This window comes from Dermochelys coriacea, chromosome 10 (assembly GCF_009764565.3).
Source record: "Dermochelys coriacea isolate rDerCor1 chromosome 10, rDerCor1.pri.v4, whole genome shotgun sequence".
In the NCBI taxonomy this organism is placed as follows: Eukaryota; Metazoa; Chordata; order Testudines; family Dermochelyidae; genus Dermochelys; species Dermochelys coriacea.
Genome location: NC_050077.1, coordinates 51507040 through 51526683, shown reverse-complemented (window position 1 = coordinate 51526683; position 19644 = coordinate 51507040). Strand labels below are relative to the sequence as shown.

Here is a 19644-nt window from a genome sequence, read left to right as displayed (position 1 = left end):
TGGGGGGCATAGCCAAACATTTTAATTCAAAGGGGAGGCTCGCCTTGAGCTAAGTGTTGCAATATAGGCTTCTTATCTGCAGCCAAGGATTTGGGACATGAACTCTAAATGTGCATGCACACAACCTCCCTAAAATTGGCCACATTAAACATAAGATCCAGAGCAACACGGTTTTATCTTGAGTATTTTTTACTCAAGTAGTTCCTGTACTTGCAGTTTTAGTGGTTCAGTAGCTCAAAGTTAGAGCTCCAATAGCAGGTTGTGTCACATTCTACATTTCAACTGACCTCGTTAGCTGCACCCACAAGACTTGCAAGTGCATCTGTTGGCTGCAAAAGTGAATATTTGCACATGCAATTGAGGAGGCCTATTGAGACTTTGATCCCATAAGTGCAACAGGTGCTTTTAGTTTCACAATAAACGTAAAAAAGAATCACCAAGGGACTCTCATCACCTGGCCAATTCTGCAAACAGCTTCACTGCATTTCTAAAGATGTTGGTCCAAATTCTAGTCCTTTGGAAGTTAATCAGAGTTTTGACATTGACTTCAGGTGTAACCCACTAACGGGTGTGTGTTACAGTTCCTCCTTTGTTCGGATGTGCAGGAGATAGGAGTTGTTACAGTCCCCAAGTATAGCAGCTTGGTCCAAACTATTTAGTACAAACTGTAACAGCATGTGCATTTAGCTCTGTAGGTCCCTGGTGTGTCAGGCAAGATGGCAGCTGTCACACAAGTGGGGGCTCATCCTGGATTCAAACCACTGTGGACCTCAGATGCTTGGAGGAGTTTTTTTGAGCAGAGGAAGTATGTCATGTAACCCACTGGTAAGTGTGTCTTACGGGTCCCCTCTGTGCCAATCCGCAGAGGAGAGGAGTTATTACAGACCCCAGCTAATGAGCCTTGGCTCCTGAGCTCGTTATAGCAGCTTATGCTTTTAGCTCTGAAAGTCCCCAGTTCAAGCCCCAGTGTATCGGCTGAGATGGTAGCCATCACACAGGCTCAGGCTCATTGTCCTTTCCTGGATCTTGCTGCCTATATGTACAATGTTTTAAATCATCCCAAGAGCCCTGTGTAGCCCAGAATGGAAACTATTGAGGACTAATGGGAATGTACTGACACAGCCCCTTCTGTTCCTGGGAACACAGACAGCTGCTGGAGACTAACCACAGCAACGTTCACAGGGAACTGCAGAAGATAAATAATCTCAGAAGCATCCTCCGGATATTATGAATCCTGGTGTGAGTGATTGATCAGCAAAGAGGAGCCAGCCTTGCTCATGCTCCTCAGACTCCAGACTAGTCAGGAAGGGAGTCAAGCATGAGCAGAGATATCTGGCCTATAGTGCGTCAGAGATGAGGCAATTTGCTTCTTCTGAGGTTATATTTATGGAGAACCCAGCCAATCTGATTCCTCCCTGCTGCCACATCACAGGGAGATCAGATATAGGCTGTCTAAATGCAAGGTCTTTTGTGCACAAGTGGAATATGAAACAATTGTACCACATGCTATGCAGCTCCATGTGTTACTCTAATACAAGTATGAATGGAAACTTCCATAGCACGGGGAAGATTAATTGGGGAAACTGGAGAGAAATTCACCCAGTCTGGCAGACAACATTTTTTCCCCTATTGAAGCTTGGGTAATTGATTGTTTATCTGTTCAGATGCCCTTAAAAACATAACACCCCTTCTAACTTATAGTAAAGACCATTTTAAGTTAGTGATGGGTAAACATATTCAGGTAAAACAATAACATTTGGGCCAGACCCAAATGCCCAGGCTGGATTCTCCCTTCAATTATACTGGTTTTACACCCATAACACTGCTGCCTTCAGTGGAGTTATTCATTATTTACATCAGTGAGATTGAGGGAAGAATCAGGCTTTCACATCTACTGTATCCAACCCCCTTAAACTGAGGGAGATTCTAAATCCAAATTTTGCCTGTGCAGCCTAGCTGTATAGTGGGCTAAGACAAAACCCATCTGAACACCCCCAAAACTTTGTGAGATTCAAAATCCAGATCTAAGTTTTGTACCTTGGGCTTGTCCATCATAACAACCCATCAGAATCTTTGCCCAAAACTAAAAACAAAAGTTTGCATCTCTCTGAACTTCTTCATTTCAGCAGGGACTGGAGGGAGAAATATCATGAAAAAATACATCAATTCTCATCCAGTCTGGAAGCACTGGGAATCTTGCAAGAAAGCATGTTCTTGTATAATTTCTGGCCAGTATGATGTATTGACCACATTTGTTCAAAGACATATCAGAGCCAAACTCCAATCCCTTTCTTGATGTTTTCTTAAGCTTGCCTACAACTATTTTTTATATTTTTGAAGATGTATTTTACAATCTCAAAACTCACAGCTAGAAGACTCAGAAAAGTTCAGATTATGAGTCACTACTATGCCTTGCAGATGGCTATAAATCATAACTGAAAACAGCAAAAGGTCAGAGGTTAATTTTCATCCAACAAGAATCATTAAACTAAACAAAGCCTGGGTCTTAAATATATAGGTGAATTTAATCATAAAGAGATACATACACAGTCAGCATCATCTACAGAATGCTTAAGAGTAAAGGGGATATTCAGAGAATTAAAAACAACACTAGGTGGGGGAAAAAATCCCTTGCAAGAAGAAAATGCTCTAAAAATCTTGATTAAAAATGATCACCCCAGCTGACTTTTCTTCCTGTACTTATAATGGCTTTTTAAACTGAAAAAGAGTTTAGAAATTGGCTGCCTCAGCAGCCATGGAGGTGATTAAGGATCCTAGGAGAAAGCAAAATAAATCTGTCATACAGAGACCAGGGAAGTGTTCTTGACTCTGCTCCTCAGCAGACAATGCATCATTTCCCCTCCTCAGTGTGACGGAAGATGGAGATTAATTAGAAGCCAAAGCCCCAAACACAGAAGTCACATTATTTGTAATAATGACTCAATTAGATTCTGCAGCAGCAGATTAGCTAGTAATTCAGAAATTCCACTCCCTTCACATTTTCCCCAAGGTGAAGGGGATAGGGGGAAGAGAGGATGTTTTGCAATGGTTAGAGCTGAGGGACAGGGAGTCAGGATTCTGGGTTTCTAAGTGCTAACAGCCCCCTGTGAGGTGCTGAGCACCTTCAACTCCCAATGAAGGACTTTGCAAGAGCTCAGCACCTTGAAATATCAGACCCTTAATCTCAGTCTCCGTTTAGCCATCAGTTTAGTACTTCACTTATGCACTTTAATGCTAACAGTATTCCCACCAATTCACCTGTCATAATGGCTACAAAAGTAGATATTCTTTTAGATTTCCTAACTCCAACCTCAGGGATGCAAGAGGTTGCTCCCACTAGTCCTGTTTTTTCATCTTTAAACCCATCAGTATATATTGGCAACACAAAAGTGACTCCATTTACCATATGTAAACTCATAAACTAAGGGTATCAGAGCCTTTCCAAAAGTGGGAGGGTTAGGGGGGCCTGCCCCCCTGAGGCCCCTTCCCTCCCCAAGGCCCTGCCAAGCTGGAAGCCAGAGCGAGACTGCGGAGTCCACCTGGGGTGAGGCCGAAAGCAGCCCCCTGCCTATGTCCCCATCCCCCAGGGCAGGTGGAGGGACCCAGGCTCCCCACAGCTACCCTCATGGCTCTCCCTGACTTGGCTCTGGCTGAAGGTGGAACTTTGAAACTACAACCTGACCATGATAAGAGCCGTGCGGCTCTTACCATGGCCAGACTGTGGCTCCAAGGCCCTACCGCCCTGGCCAGAGTCAGGTCAGGGAGAGCTACATGGGCAGCTGTCGGGAGCCTGGTTCCCTCCACCTGCCCTGGACTGGAGGACTAGGGGGCAGGGACATGGGCAGGGGGCTGCTTTCAGCCCTCCCTACACTGCAGCCTCCTGAGCTCCCAGCTTCCCGGGCACCCTGGCCGGGCTCCATGCCAGCCTGGACAGGGGGTAGGGCTTCAGGAGGGGTAGGGGGGAGGCTTCCCGGTGAAAAATGGACTGGCCATTTTCAAAAAGTGGGAGGGTCCTGGCCCCCTGGTTCCTGTGCCACTGTCATAAACTTTATCTGTCATATAGGGTGACTCTTTCTTCCCCTTTATTTGATTATATAATTCTAAATCCACATCCAGCGAGGTGATTTTGCAGATATGATTTACTACCCCCTAACTATAGATTTTAATTTCCAGTCCTTTCTTTTCAAAATAACTCTTTTACCCACACTTTAACACTAACAGCATGAGGCAGTTTATTGTGTTGAGCTACATTTCATCTGCTGAATTCCCAGCGTTCCTCATATATTTGTCCAGTGTTCTTATTTGCGCTATTTACCCCCGCGTCTTTCTGCTTTCATCTGCCTCTGTTTCTAGTTACTCACCCAGCCCCTCACCAGCTGGGTTTCATCCTCAGTTAAGCCTGGCTCTCCCTCCAGGTACAGCCCAGTATGTTAATTGGCATCTCAGATACACATCAACCCTTTTGAAGCCTGTGTGGGGTCCCTTGCCCCATCACAGGCACAATTTTGGAGGGTGTAGACAAGGGCTTAACGAGTTAATCTTTATAAAGGGTTTTGAGACACTTGGGTGAGAGGTTGTGTTTCTAGCTTTTGTGACTGTATTATGAATCTTGCCATATTTGGTATTTTTCTTAAAGCCCCAGGTCTTGTGTGTCCTCTGATGTAAGAATTTTTGCTTTCATTTAAAAAAAACCTGTTTCTAGCCCCCATGATTGTAGAGAAAAGCTTGAAAATGTTAAGGCTAAAAGCTCAGAAGGGAAAAAAAGAATCCAATGTTCTTTTTTTTATCTCATAATTTTTTAAAGCTAAATCTGATTCACAACCTTTGAATGTTTGAGCTTGGCCATATTGCACAAAGGAAGTGGAAAATAATATCTGAAATCTTTTTATGTAGTAGACGGCTGCTAACAAAATACTTGCATTCATTTAACTTGGGTTGCATATGCTGGATGGGCCAAGAATTTGTTGGAGGGGAATCACGGAATCATACAAATGTAGGGCTGGAAGGATGTCATGAGATCATCAAGTCCAGCCCCCAGCTCTATTAAAGGCCTGATGCATTTTTGTAAAGTATTCTTATTAGTCATGGCTTTAAATTGAAACTGGACAAGATGGCAGTGTTTGCTTGAACCACCTAACCTCTGAGCAGATGTTTGTTCTGCAGGGGAAAGGGTTAAGTGGATCCTGATGCCTCATTGAGGCAGGTGATTCATTACCCCACTGGACATAAGGGAGGAGGAAGTGGCTCTTGAAGGAGAGAGGATTTAAAGTATAAACTGATCAGGCTTGAAATCAGAACCCTAGGAATAGCCAAACCTAAGGAGATACTTGAGATGAACTATGTGTTACTAATTTCTTAATAAAGCCAAACCAAATCACTTCCAAAATGTGGCGTTTTAACTCTATACCATGCATGGACTTTGTTTTAAGGCAAGCTGGGAAAGACATTTGCTCACAGGGACAATAAAAAGCTGCCAGCTGATGGAATGCAGATATTGCTTGCCTTCTCAGCTCTTTGGGGCAGGGATTATCATTTTGTTCTGTGTTTGTACAGCGCCTAGTATAATGGGGTGCCCGGTGCTGGCCTGTGACTGGAACTCCTAGTTGCTACTGCAGTACACATAATAAATCAAAATAAAATGTATAAATATACAGACAATGGATCTGAATCTCCTCTAACTTATGTAACTTTTACACCAGTACCAATCCATTGAGTTCAGGGGAGTTACTCATAGGCTACATCAGAATGATCAGAATCAGACCCAAAAGCAAATTCCCTTTGTAGCACCTGAAAAACATAATGTGTCCCATAGGACAAGGATATTAATGCCAGACCTATTCCACTAACTCAATCCTCTGACGGGCTCTAAAGAAATGAGAGTAACTAATGAGTAAACCTCTAAAGCAGCAAATAAGATGCTGAAATTCTCAAAAGGCTGGGTTTGGAGTTGGGGTGCATTTGTTGATGACAATTTCAAAATATTGTTAATTATTTTATATATTTCCTAGTGAATATTTTATCAGAACACTTTTAGTAAGTGCTCATTCTGTAATGCGAAAGAATAGGGAAATGCTGCTGGCAAGAAGTATGCAGCCGCTACATGTACAAGATGTACTCATCTCAACCAGGGGCATGATGGTAAATGCTAGCCAAGTTCACTGTAGACTGTTACAGGAAATGAGAATACAATGCATACTCAAAGAACAGTGCTCTTCATAAAAACCCCAGTGCTCATTGCTGTGGGCAGCGTACACTTAAGAAAACTCAACTGAAAAGGTGCACCAGATACAATGAGAAAAGGAGTACTTGTGGCACCTTAGAGACTAACAAATTTATTAGAGCATAAGCTTTCGTGAGCTACAGCTCACTTCATTGGATGCATTTGGTGGAAAAAAAAAAGAGAGAGTAAGGAGAGTGATCACTTAAGATAAGCCATCACCAGCAGCGGGGGGGGGGGGGAGAGGAAAACCTTTCATGGTGACAAGCAAGGTAGGCTATTTCCAGCAGTTAACAAGAATATCTGAGGAACAGTGGGGGGTGGGGTGGGGGGAGAAATAACATGGGGAAATAGTTTTACTTTGTGTAATGACTCATCCATTCCCAGTCTCTATTCAAGCCTAAGTTAATTGTATCCAGTTTGCAAATTAATTCCAATTCAGCAGTCTCTCATTGGAGTCTGTTTTTGAAGCTTACAGACACCCCCCCCAATCTGAAGCAAATACTTACCAGCAACCACACACCACACAACAGAACCACCAACCCAGGAACCTATCCTTGCAACAAAGCCCGTTGCCAACTCTGTCCACATATCTATTCAGGGGACACCATCATAGGGCCTAATCACATCAGCCACACCATCAGAGGCTCGTTCACCTGCGCATCTACCAATGTGATAGATGCCATCATGTGCCAGCAATGCTCCTCTTCCATGTACATTGGTCAAACTGGACAGTCTCTACGTAAAAGAATGAATGGACACAAATCAGACGTCAAGAATTATAACATTCAAAAACCAGTTGGAGAACACTTCAATCTCTCTGGTCACTCGATCACAGACCTAAGAGTGGCTATCCTTCAACAAAAAAGCTTCAAAAACAGACTCCAACGAGAGACTGCTGAATTGGAATTAATTTGCAAACTGGATACAATTAACTTAGGCTTGAATAGAGATTGGGAATGGATGAGTCATTACACAAAGTAAAACTATTTCCCCATGTTATTTTTCTCCCACCCACTGTTCCTCAGATATTCTTGTTAACTGCTGGAAATAGCCTACCTTGCTTGTCACCATGAAAGGTTTTCCTCCTTACCCCCCCGCCCCCGCTGCTGGTGATGGCTTATTTTAAGTGATCACTCTCCTTACAGTGTGTATGATAAACCCATTGTTTCATGTTCTCTGTGTGTGTATATCAAGCTCCCCTCTGTATTTTCCACCACTTCCGATGAAGTGAGCTGTAGCTCATGAAAGCTTATGCTCTAATAAATTTGTTAGTCTCTAAGGTGCCACAAGTACTCCTTTTCTTTTTGCGAATACAGACTAACACGGCTGCTACTCTGAAACCTGTCATTATGCAAGGCACTGAATTTAGCCGTTTAGAGTGGAAATCTGTCAACTTCATGAAAAAACTTGTACAGATACAGACAGACATCATCTTCCTCTCCAAATGCAAACAGATGGACATCATACCGAAAGGACTGAAGGTAAAAAAAAATCCATTACAATCTACATACCACACAGACTATGCTGACGACAGCTTGTGCCACACACTCGCAAAGAAACTGTGGAACCACCTGATCAACATCCTCTACAGCAAACAGGGAAAGATTAAGAATGAGCTCTCAAAACTGGATACTCTCATAAAGAACCAACCTTCCACACAAACTTCCTTGTGGCTGGACTTTACAAAAACTAGACAAGCCATTTACAACATACTTTGCTTCTCTACAAAAGAAAAAGGACACTAAACTCTCGAAACTACTACATGCCACAAGGGGCCATAACAGTGGTTCCCGTAACCCACCCAGCAATATTGTTAATCTATCCAACTATACTCTTAGCCCAGCAGAAGAATCTGTCCTATCTCGGGGCCTCTCCTTTTGCCCCTCCACCTCCATGAACATGATACAGTTCTGTGGTGACCTAGAATCCTATTTTCGATGTCTCCGACTCAAGTAATATTTCCAACACACCTCTGACCAACATATTAACCCACAGAGACCTTCCTACCAACACTACAAAAAGAAGGATTCTGGGTGGACTCCTCCTGAAGGTCGAAACAGCAGCCTGGACTTCTACATAGAGTGCTTCCACCAACGTGCACAGGCTGAAATTGTGGAAAAGCAGCATTGCTTGCCCCATAACCTCAGCCGTGCAGAACACAATGCCATCCACAGCCTCAGAAACAACTCTGACATCATAATCAAAAAGGCTGACAAAGGAGGTGCTGTCGTCATCATGAATAGGTCGGAGTATGAACAAGAGGCTACTAGGCAGCTCTCCAACACCACTTTCTACAAGCCATTACCTTCTGATCCCACTGAGAGTTACCAAAAGAAACTACAGCATTTGCTCAAGAAACTCCCTGAAAAAGCACAAGAACAAATCCGCACAGACACACCCCTAGAATCCCGACCTGGGGTATTCTATCTGCTACCCAAGATCCATAAACCTGGAAATCCTGGACGCCCCATCATCTCAGGCTTTGGCAACCTGACAGCAGGATTGTCTGGCTATGTAGACTCCCTCCTCAGGCCCTACGTTACCAGCACTCCCAGCTGTCTTCGAGACACCACTGACTTCCTGAGAAAACTACAGTCCATTGGTGATCTTCCTAAAAACACCATCCTAGCCACTATGGATGTAGAAACCCTCTACACCAACATTCCACACAAAGATGGACTACAAGCCGTCAGGAACAGTATCCCCGATACTGTCACGGCTAACCTGGTGGCTGAACTTTGTGACTTTGTCCTCACCCATAACTATTTCACATTTGGGGACAATGTATACCTTCAAATCAGCAGCACTGCGATGGGTACCCGCATGGCCCCACAGTATGCCAACATTTTTATGGCTGACTTAGAACAACGCTTCCTCAGCTCTCGTCTCCTAATGCCCCTACTCTACTTGCGCTACATTGATGACATCTTCATCATCTGGACCCATGGAAAAGAAGCCCTTGAGGAATTCCACCATGATTTCAACAATTTCCATCCCACCATCAACCTCAGCCTGGACCAGTCCACATGAGATCCAGTTCATGGACACTACAGTGCTAATAAGCGATGGTCACATAAACACCACCCTATATCGGAAACCTACTGACCGCTATTCCTACCTATATGCCTCTAGCTTTCATTCAGATCATACCACACAATCCATTGTCTACAGCCAAGCTCTACGATATAACCGCATTTGCTCCAACCCCTCAGACAGAGACAAACACCTACAAGATCTCTATCATGCATTCCTACAACTACAATACCCACCTGCTGAAATGAAGAAACAGATTGACAGAGCCAGAAGAGTACCCAGAAGTCACCTACTACAGGACAGGCCCAACAAAGAAAATAACAGAAGCCACTAGCCATCACCTTCAGCCCCCAACTAAAACTTCTCCAACGCATCATCAAGGATCTACAACCTATCCTGAAGGACGACCCATCACTCTCACAGATCTTGGGAGACAGGCCGGTCCTTGCTTACAGACAGCCCCCCAATCTGAAGCAAATACTCACCAGCAACCACACAACAGAACCACTAACCCAGGAACAGCTACTACTCTGAAACCAGACACAATGAGGTTAGACAGCTCCGGTTTCAGTTTCATTTCACACCACACTCAGGGCTTTATTCTGTATTCCCTTTACCAACACTGATTAACACCTTAGTCTGCAACTGACCCAGTGAAACAAATGGGACTTCTTGTACAGAACGATGCTACTCATTGTGAGTAAAAGGGAAACATAACTGGGCCCTCAATGGGCAAATTCAGAGGTTTTGTGTAGATCTCAATAGGGTAGTTGAAATTGGTATAACTTAAAGAGAGAGCATAGTAGAAAAAACCACTAACGGAAAATTAATAATTTAATAGCCTCCCTGCTAACAAGAAGTGTATGGCTGGAGTTTGGCTAAGGCCTCGGCACCATTTCATCAGACATATTAGTCTCCAGATGGCACACGCCTGATTCAGAGGGGCTTGATATAGGAGCCAGAACACTGTGCTAGGCATGATGGACATTTGCTCTGTACTGTGTGGTACCCGCAGAGCACATGAGCGCAGCTCAGCAGGAACATCTCTCTGTGCTGAGTCCTGGGCTTCAGGACCGAGTGCAATGTTCCTGGGAGAAAAGGGTGATGATCTGGTGACTCACTTGGCATGACTATTAGCATTATAAACCTGAATGCCTAATGATACCAGAAATTACAGGGTTCAATAGAAAGTTTATTTTCTTCTGAAGGAAGCGATGTGATTAAATGTGAGCAGGCCATAACAAAGAAGTGTGCTTTGAACAGATTGAGTGAACTGTTTCATTGTAACTAAGTGACAGATTTAGGGTACCAGGCCTCAGCAGTGCTGGCTCATGGGGTATTCAGTAACTGTCCTTATTCATTTTTCATGTATAGGGTTCACACTTTGGCAGTTCTGCTTTGACTTTTGACGGTGCTGGCTGGAGAAGCCAAAGGGGAATTTGGCTGAAACTGCTGAGTCTCACGTGGATACCAATTGACACTGGAAATCCCTCGCCCAGTGAGTAGAATGTGAGTTGCCTGAAATCCCATCCCACCTTACCTAAAAATGGCCCAAGTTTACCAGACTGGTTGTGAACCACAAAAGTTCACTGCTCCCCTCAGTTCTAGTGTCTACTACTATCCAAACTTTCTCTTAACATATTTTCTAAATATAAGCCCAGTGTCTTTTCTTCTCTTCTTGCACCTCACCCACTGAACAGTGCAATGAGACAATAATAAAGGTTGCTTGGCATTGCCTCGTTTCATACCCTCTTTGAGGGGGGGAATCCGTAGCAATGGTCTACAGAAAATAGAGCCCATTTGTCATCTGCCCTCTTTGGTTTGTCATCTACTTGCTTTATTCACCCATATGCTTGAATAAAGCAAGATATCACTTGATGATTATCTGTTCTGTTCACTCCCTCTGCAGCACCTGGCATTGGCCACTGTTGGAAGACAGGATACTGACCTTTGGTCTGACCCAATATGGCCATTCTTATGTTTGATGTCTATGTCTTCTTATGACCACTAAGACCTTTGAATCATGCCCAGAGCGTTTAACAAATCTGAGTCCTGGGAAGGGGAGAATGGAGCCTGGGTCCCTGATCTTGGTGTGGTGACTATGTCAATGACATAGTCTATGTCAACTGACATTTTCATCATGCAAATCTAAGGGAAGACCATTTGTATAATGACTGACTATGGTACAATCAAAGATTTTCAGTTCCTCCTCCTGCCCATGAACAGTTTCAGTGATGAAGTAATTAACCCCGAGAGGTCCAAATCAGATCACTTTGAAACTTGTAAATGAAATATTTTTAATGGCAACTTACTTTTCAGTAATGACAACTTCCTAAAAGTACCAGGGGGTTTGAATCCATATCTATGTTTTTTAAATTTCAGAATCACAATTAATAAGGTGGTGATAAAGAATAGGAGAGGCTGCATTATATATTATTTTAATCTCGAGCATTTCTGAAATCTGTTTTTAACTTTTCACACTATACACAGTCTCTCTCATTTCTCCTCTCTTCTTCTATTTCCACATAACACTTTCTTTTTTACATATCACAGGCACATGACCACCACTCTGGCAATTGTGAAATCCAGATGGGGGATTACCAAATTGCACTTCATCTTTAAACTACAGGAGTAGAGAATTTTCTTTGTACATAAACTTGATGGATGTTAGTATTCTGAATAATGATAGAAACAGGATAGCAAAAGATTCTTATGATAGGTTTCAGAGTAGCAACCGTGTTAGTCTGTATTAACAAAAAGAAAAGGACTACTTGTGGCACCTTAGAGACTAAGACATTTATTTGAGCATAAGATTCTTAGGAATTTAGAAACACATGCATCAGTGCTTAATGCTCTGGACTTCGTGAAAACATCTTCCACTGGAGCTGAAAGACCGGGGAATAATGAGAGAGGGACTCTGGTGGTGGTTTGATGGGTGGGACACATTCCATTTTTATTATATTCATGTTGCTGCCGGGATAGTGTTGTTATCTGTGGGTAATTGCCAGAATCTGTTTATGTATGAAAATAATTTTAAGATCTTGTCAAAGGTGCCCAGAGCTTGGGTTGGGTGCACTTATGTCAGGTCGCATGAACAGACAAAATAGATTGTGCTTTCTGCTGTTCCAGGAAAGTAAAGCTCCACCTATCTTTAATTCTCATTAACAGGTTCAACTAACCCCCAAGGCTTTTGAAATTAATTCCATCAGTTTAGAAGGCTTATCGTTGCAACAGTTTCCAGTCTGTCATTAATCCTTAACCACACATTACTCAGCCACTGTGACTCAGGAAGTGCAAGACCCAGGACTGTGAATGCGCCTGGCTACTTGCACCCTCTCCCTAGACCTCGCTCTATGCTTTTTCCATTGATTGGTATATGGAAGGTGCAGCCTTTCAACCCTGCACCCGCATCTAACAGGGAGAGTCATCTTCAAAGAGACATTTCTCCTTCCTCTGCATCGTTTTGTTTATGTCTCGAAGTGGCTTGTTTCCTTATTGTCCCTTAGTAGGGAACAAGGCTGTAAACATCGGCTGATGACATCAAAATTGATAACATCCATAAATCATAATACATCGAGAGTCTAATAACCTCTCTTGTATGAGAAAATCCTCTATTAGCCAGTTGCCTCTCCCAACCCTTTTCTCTTTGAAAGTTAGCTCAATTACAAATTCCCTCTGGCTGGGCATGGACCTTCTCTGAGCAATCACTTTTTATTCATCTCGATAGAGAATTATTTGCTTGGAAACTATTCCAGACTTTTCCATTACTCTGTTGGGCCCAATGCTGCAGGATGCTGAGCATCTTTTCCAAGGTGCTGAGCACTTGTAGCTCCTGCTGAAGTCTTTTTTGTTTTAATTCACTCCCTCCCACATAGCAGCTGACATGCATTTTAGCACATTTACTGTTCTTTACTCCCACTTTTCTTTATTCGCTGTCACCCTCTAGCTTTCTTTTCCTTACAGAGGAGAAACCATTGGATCTATTTCTAACTGATAAGAGGGAGGAACTCACTGAGTATGTGACTGTAATAGAGAAGCTTAGAATTAGTGGCCATGAACTACAATACAATATGAATGCAGAATAGCGAGGAGTGGGTTCCCCGGAGGCAGTGTGGCGAGGAGTGGGTTCCCCGGAGGCAGTGTGGCAAGGAAGGGGTTCCCAGGAGACAGCATGGTAAGGAATGGTTCACAGGAGGTGGCATAGCCAGGAATGGGTTAATAGGCGCCAGTGTAGCAAGGAATGGGTTCACAGGAGGCAGCATAGCCAGGAATGGGTTAATAAGTGAACGGGTTCACAGGACAAAACAGAACCAGGGGATTGGATTTCAGCAAAACAAATATTGAGAAATTAGGATTGGGGCCCTGTCCAAAACCCACTGAGTCACTGGTAAGACTCTTTGGCTCTATGAGGAGTTGGACCAGGGCCCTTGGGTGTAAATATAATGGGAGGAATGACTAAAATCCATCTGTCTAGCAAAGGCTGCCAAATCCTAAAATGGACCTCGAGCTTTTGGGGGGCAGGGCAGCTGTTCCAGGGGAGTCATTCAGAATGAAGACAGGTAGAAGGATCATGGACATCCTGCCACAGGTTCTCCCCGCTAGTAGAGTGCAGCTTTAAGTTCAGGACAGGTGTCTTTTGGAACCCTGCTGGGGAGAGTGCCCAAGAGACATGGTGCCTTGGCCCAAACCCTTCTTGCTCAGTATTGCTCATGCTTTGGGCTATCCTAAGTAGCTCCAGTTGCTTTGTGTCCTCCCCTGCAGGTGGACGTTCCATCACTGGGAGCCTGCAGCCTGGACTCCACCATCAAGGCCAGCCAGAATGAAGGCACAACATACTAATTTTCAAAAGGAGAAAGGAAAGGGATGCTTTCCAATGTCTGCCTCATAAGCCTGACTTCTGGTTCTAGAAAAACGGCAGGATAATTATTCAAAGAAAAATGACCCACTCGACAACTGGAAAATAGTGGAACTGGGTTTCTGCAGTGTAAATCTTCTCAGATGACATTGATCACTGTCTTTGATAGAACAATTAAATCACTGGCCAAAATGAAAACAGCAAATGTAATGGGTCCACCTGAGGCTGGCACTTTTGTCGGGGGAAGAGGGAGGAGCGTTCCCTATACTCTGAGGGCAGGGATTACTCCCACTTTGACCCTCTTCCCCCTGGAGGGGATTTGGGGGAAGCAGGCTGCACCATCTAAAGACAGTGTAGACTATGTACAAGCCCTTGTGCACTGAGAAGCTTGTGCCTGAAATGCAGCTTCCTACCTGAATACAGCTCTGCACCAGCCCCAGCATGTTTCAGTGCCTAACTGGCCCAATTTGGCTCAATGTGTTTTGACTTCAGTGATGCCTTTGTTATACTATCTCCCAAAAATTCACTCTCAGAACTAGTCCCAATTGGCTCAGGTAGGACTACAGTCACATGGATTAGTTACTGGTGCAGAGACCAAAGATAAATTGTGGGGAGGGGCTTAGTGGGTAGTACAGGGAGCGAGGCTGGTCCTGGTCCTGTCTAACATCTTCTTTCATGATGTGAAAGAAGAAGTTAGCGACACATTTGTATAATCTACAGAAGATATTAAAATGCACTCACTGATGCTGGCTTTAAATTGGACAGTCCCACTCTGTCCTTTACTGTTAGTGTTATGATGGCTGGTGGTATCTCCTTCACTGAAGAGTTATTTATTATTTGTATTGCGGTAACACCTAGGAGCCCTAGGCATGGCCCAGGACCCATTGTGCTAGGCACTGTACAAATACAGAACAAAAGGATAGGCCCTGTCCCAAAGAGCTGATAATCATTTAGTATTTGTGGTTCTGTTTTAGAGCAAACTCCTGTGACAGTGTTTGAAGCACTGTCACAGCAGGCAGCTCTTATTTTCATAGACACATGATGGAAAAGCCCTACTTGTCCATCTTCTGCCCTAGTGGGATTGTTCCCTGCAGTCCACTGTCCATTACGTTATTGCATGTCCCAAATGATGGGGCTTCCATCACTTTGCCTAGGAGACCATTTCTCAATCTAACAGATGGCCCTGCTAGAAACTCTCTCCTGATATTCAGCCTTAATTGAGTCTGATGAATTTAATAACCATGAAATTTTTTTCCTACATCCTAAATGACAAGCTTAGGGTTGAAGGGCAAGGTCCTCTTGACTAATCCTCGGGTGACCCTGATTTTAAGTTCACTGTTATCCTTTTATTTTGGACTCTGCTACCCTGGAAGGGGTAGGATTCAACTATGCCATAGCTAGAGGGGCAGCATCCAACAATGGGGACCTGCAGCTGGGTGCACAAGAGAGCGGGGGGCGGGGGAGATTGCCTATGCAACCTGATGACATGGCTCGAACCTAACATCATTATTTTATTGTAGCCAGAGACACACACACATAGATTATAGGTTCCTGCTCCAAATAAACTTAAAATGTAAACAACAGATTTACTATTGTCTTCCATGTGCCTAATTTTATGAGTCATATGAGTAAAGATTACACAATCCCCAGGCCCTCAGTCTTTTCTGACAAAGAAACAATTAAGATTTTTGAAACTCCTTTAAAATCACAACTGGAAACAATCAGCCACCGCAGTGGACCTTTCAATTATGCAGAATTCCACCCACAATCTGCAGACACCATAAAGGCAGCCAGCCTGGCCCAAAATATTTATATGCAAAAGCATACCCGAATGAAAGATAGGATTGCCTAGAGGTTACAGTATGAGATTGGAAGGCCAGACGCTTGTGTTCTGTTTCTGGCAACTCCTGACTTGCTAAATAGCTTTGGGCAACTCACTGTCTCTATTTACGCATACATAAAATGTGTATAACAAGCAGCTATCTATTTATGTTGAGGGGAATATCTGGATCTATTGACCAGATATTGACTGAGGAAAACATGAACACAGTGGTCCAGACTGATCCCCGGTGTATTCTGTGGAGCTCCTGAACTAGCATAATGTTGGCTTGTCACTAGTCTCACAAACATGGGACATGTCGAGAAGGGGGTGGCAGTAGTGAATTTGCCAGGAGCTCCCTCTTCTTCCAGACTGTGGAAAGGCTAGGAGCTCTTTTAGAGATAAGAACTGAAGAAAGATAGGCACTTTATCCTGTAATACCGATACCCTTTAAATTCCAACCAGAGCAGTCTCCTCCTCTTCCCCACTGGAGGAAATTTGATAGTCACTTAGTGTAATTTATCTCCCTCCATGAATACTGCGTGCACACACATAAGTGAAACCAAATTCAGAGAGGAAAAGCAGGACATTTGCTCAGCCCTGCTTCACTGTACCCTTCCTTTCTGTCTCTATCATACATATTTTGAAGGGCATCACCAATAATCATAATCCTGTTATCTTTTAATGCCTTCCTTATCTCATCATCAAATTTCATTCCACTGTCTGTCCCACAGTGAAGGTGCATAGTGCAGTAACATTATAAGTCCTCTAATCCTTCTGTTATTTCAACCCAAATTGATTCATTATGGCTCTCTTGCGCTGACAAGTGCAATTCCTTCCACTATACATTTTCACTGACATACAAAACTTTACCTCCGGCTTCCTTTCTCCTCTATTATTCCAGGATATCAGATGGCACTGAAATCTGAATTCATTCAGGTCTTTCATGCTACTGTGACTCTTGCTTTCTGCATAAGACTATCAGAATTTTTAACTTATATTTCAGAGTTTCAAATATTTTACTTGGAATAGCTGATCTAGCCAAAATCTAGAAAAGCAACAATATTGCATGAGGTTCTGGCTACTCAGGAGACAGGTAATGTGATATGGACCCGTTCATCAAGATAACCCCAATTCTGGAAAGCATTCCTATTCAGGACAGTACTTACGCATGTATAATTTTAAGCATGTGCTTAAGTCCCACTGAAATAAAAATTTTGCAGATGACACAAAATTATTGAGGTCAGTGACGACTGTGAGGCACTTCAGAGGGACTTAATGAAGTTGGTGAACAAGCAACGCAAAGCAGATAAAATTCAATGCACAGGATAATGCACATCTAAAAGATTAATCTGAATTACTCCTTCACATTAGCAGGCTCTATATTAACCATAACATTGCAGGACAAAAACATGTGGCTCATTATAGACAGCTTAATTAAGACATGTACTCAATGTGCAGCAGTGTTCAAAGGTAACCAAGATATTAGGATTTGTAAAGAACAGTATAGAAAATATTGAAAATATTATGCAAATCAATGGTTTGCTTACACCTGGAATAATATGTTTTGTTTCAGTCACCATATCTTCAAAGGATATAGCAGAAATAAAAAGGGTTCAGAGAGAGATGACAAAAACTATGAGAGGCTTGCAAAGATTTGTGTATGAGGAAAGACTGAAAGACTTAGACTTTAGAGAGGAAATAAGTAAGGGGGGACATGATAAATACATACAAAATAACGAATGGTGCAGAGAAGAAAAAATGGGTGCTTGTACTTACCCTTTCTCATAATAAAAGAATCAAGGGACATCCAATGAGACTGAAAGTTAACATATTTAAATTGGTAAAATTACATACACACACTGGCATAATTAACCTGTGGAATGCACTGCCACTAGATATTATTTTGGTCAAGAACTTAATAAGATTCAACAATAAATTATATATTTACAGTAACTCCTCACTTAATGTTATCCCGGTTAACATTGTTCCGTTGTGACGTGGCTGATCTGTTAGACTCATTTAAAGTTGCGTAATGTTTGCTTATAATGTTGTTTGGCCGTGGGGGTTTGGAACCAGGCTGGGCCGACAGCCCCCCATCAGCTCCCCTCCACCCCCAATCCCACCAGCGTCTCCTGCCCGCTGGTGGCCCCACAGATCAGCAACTCCCCCATCCCTCCACGCGCCTCCTGCCTGCAGCAATCAGCTGTTTCATGGCATTCAGGAGGCTGGGGGAGGGGGAGGAGCGAGGACACGGTGCGCTTGGCGGGAGGGGGTGGAACAGGGCCGGGAAGAGGCGAGGTGGGAGTGGAGTGGAGTCTTGGGGGAAGGGGTGGAGTGGGGGTGGGCCGGGGCAGAGCTGGGGGTTGAGCAGCCCCCGGCACTTTGGAAAGAACAGCAAGAGGAGCAGTCGGATGATCCACCCTCTTTCACCCTCTGACTCCACCACCTCAACCAAGCTTCACAATCATCATTGCTGAGTATAGTATTACATTGTTTTAAATTGTTTAAAAATTATACTGTATATGTATATAATGTCTTTTATCTGGCAAAAAAAATTCCCTTGAATCTAACCCTCCCCCCACATTTACATTAATTCTATGTATGGATAAACGTATGATATAGATCCTCATGTATTGGGGCATAACCCAACCTCTAAATGTCAGAGGGTTAGAAAAATACTTCTCCTATGGACAAATTTTTCTATAAAATTGTCTAGTATAAGTTTTCTTGCACCTGTCTTCAAAGCACCTGGTACTGGCCAGTATCAAGAGGCAAGATACTTGACTAAGTGGATCAGGGATCTAATCAGGTACAGCATTCCTATGTAACTCTCTGTGGTACTGTATCTCTGCTAAAACAACAATTTTCCTCTTTTAATGACAGGTTTCAGAGTAGCAGCCGTGTTAGTCTGTATTTGCAAAAAGAAAAGGAGTACTTGTGGCACCTTAGAGACTAACAAATTTATTTGAGCATAAGTTTTTGTGAGCTACAGCTCACTTCATCGGATGCATTTGGTGGAAAATACAGTGGGGAGATTTATATACACACACAGAGAACATGAAACAATGGGTTTTATCATGCACACTGTAAGGAGAGGTTTCAGAGTAGCAGCCATGTTAGTCTGTATTCGCAAAAAGAAAAGTAGTACTTGTGGCACCTTAGAGACTAACAAATTTATTAGAGCATAAGCTTTCGTGAGCTACAGCTCACTTCATCGGATGCATTTGGTGGAAAAAACAGAGGGGAGATTGATATACACACACACAGAGAACATGAAACAATGGGTTTATCATACACACTGTAAGGAGAGTGATCACTTAAGATAAGCAATCACCAGCAGCAGGTGGGGAAAGGAGGAAAGCCTTTCATGGTGACAAGCAAGGTAGGCTATTTCCAGCTGTTAACAAGAATATCTGAGGAACAATGGGGGGTGGGGTGGGGTGGGGGGGAGAAATAACATGGGGAAATAGTTTTACTTTGTGTAATGACTCATCCATTCCCAGTCTCTATTCAAGCCTAAGTTAATTGTATCCAGTTTGCAAATTAATTCCAATTCAGCAGTCTCTCGTTGGAGTCTGTTTTTGAAGCTTTTTTGTTGAAGGATAGCCACTCTTAGGTCTGTAATCGAGTGACCAGAGAGATTGAAGTGTTCTCCAACTGGTTTTTGAATGTTATAATTCTTGACGTCTGATTTGTGTCCATTCATTCTTTTAC

General features: G+C 43.2%; 1 long non-coding RNA gene across 1 annotated transcript; it reads left to right on the top strand.

Moving 5' to 3' along the window:
- Window positions 1-469: 469 nt before the first annotated feature.
- LOC119862800 lies at window positions 470-15083 on the top strand. The gene is made up of 3 exons (XR_005295376.1): window positions 470-825; window positions 10628-10762; window positions 14015-15083. It is a non-coding gene; the product is annotated as an uncharacterized LOC119862800 (long non-coding RNA).
- The last annotated feature ends 4561 nt before the right edge of the window (window positions 15084-19644 follow it).